The 1,092-nt window shown below is 41.6% G+C and overlaps 1 protein-coding gene across 2 annotated transcripts in view; it reads left to right on the top strand.

Moving 5' to 3' along the window:
• The window catches only part of thsd7aa (thrombospondin, type I, domain containing 7Aa), a 213,050-nt gene that overhangs the window by 177,821 nt on the left and 34,137 nt on the right, over positions 1-1,092 (top strand). The window lies entirely within an intron of this gene.

Raw genomic sequence — 1,092 nt, 5'->3', positions numbered from 1 at the left:
GAGCAGGATACCCAGGGCTCGGTTTACTACTATCACCACTTTTAGCCACTGGGGGACCATACGCAGGCTGGGGGAATGCATATTAATGTTAAAAAACCTCATAAGGTGAAATTGTCATGCCATGGGACCTTTAAAAACCTCTGAAGACCCAGCTAGAGTTGTGTGAACACACAACTATGAAATGTTTATGATCACATTTGATTCTTGAGCTAAAAATGCCCTTTGTATAAAGTTGTGTTTGACTCATACAGTAAAAAGAAAGATGCATACTCCGTCAGATGCTACTGTGTCTCAACAACATAACAGCCTGGATTGCTCTTAACTTTTCAAGTTTTAATGATGAAAAGACAGAATTTATCTTTGGTGGCACCACTGGGACCCCCCCCCTGTAGATCTGGGTTCTTTGGTACAGCATGTTAAACCTTGCATCCAAAACCTAGGGGTTAAAGTGGACATGGAGCTTAAGTTTGAAAGTCAGATCAAGGCTTTTGTCAAATCAAATTTCTTCCACTTGAGGCAGCTGGCCAAAATAAATCAAATACTGTCAAGACAGCGCTTTGAGACGGTCGTCCACGCCTTCGTTACCACTAGGCTGGATTACTGCTGAGCACTTTATGTGGGTCCTTCATCACCTTTCTCCAGACGGGACAGAATGCTGCTGCACGTCTTTTAAAGCTGCAGTAGGGAGTTCTGAGAAAACGTGGACTTGGCCTAAAAATTTGAACAAGCACACCTTACAGGTCCCTCCCCCTTGCTCTCTGCTGCGCTACAGCCCCCCCCCCTCCACAGCTCCTCCCCCACAGCGGGGCCAAGGATGCTTTTCAACATCCTCATGGACAGTACAGGGGATTTATTCTGAGGGTATAGCTTATGTAAACAATTTACTTATTTAAAATATTTCTATTCAAAGTTTTGTAAATTTTTCAATAAAAGGGTTTACATTTTTTTATGTAATCGCTCATTTGTGAGAACAAAAGTAGCACTTTACACAGTATATTACTAAATAACCTTTTGGATCAATTTAAAACACTAAACTTTGAGTAGGAATGGTGAATCAGTGAGAAAGCTCAATAAGCCAAGGAATAACAACAT

The sequence above is a fragment of the Etheostoma spectabile genome, chromosome 14 (assembly GCF_008692095.1).
Source record: "Etheostoma spectabile isolate EspeVRDwgs_2016 chromosome 14, UIUC_Espe_1.0, whole genome shotgun sequence".
Classification (NCBI taxonomy): Eukaryota; Metazoa; Chordata; class Actinopteri; order Perciformes; family Percidae; genus Etheostoma; species Etheostoma spectabile.
This window is presented reverse-complemented; position numbering and strand designations above follow the sequence as displayed.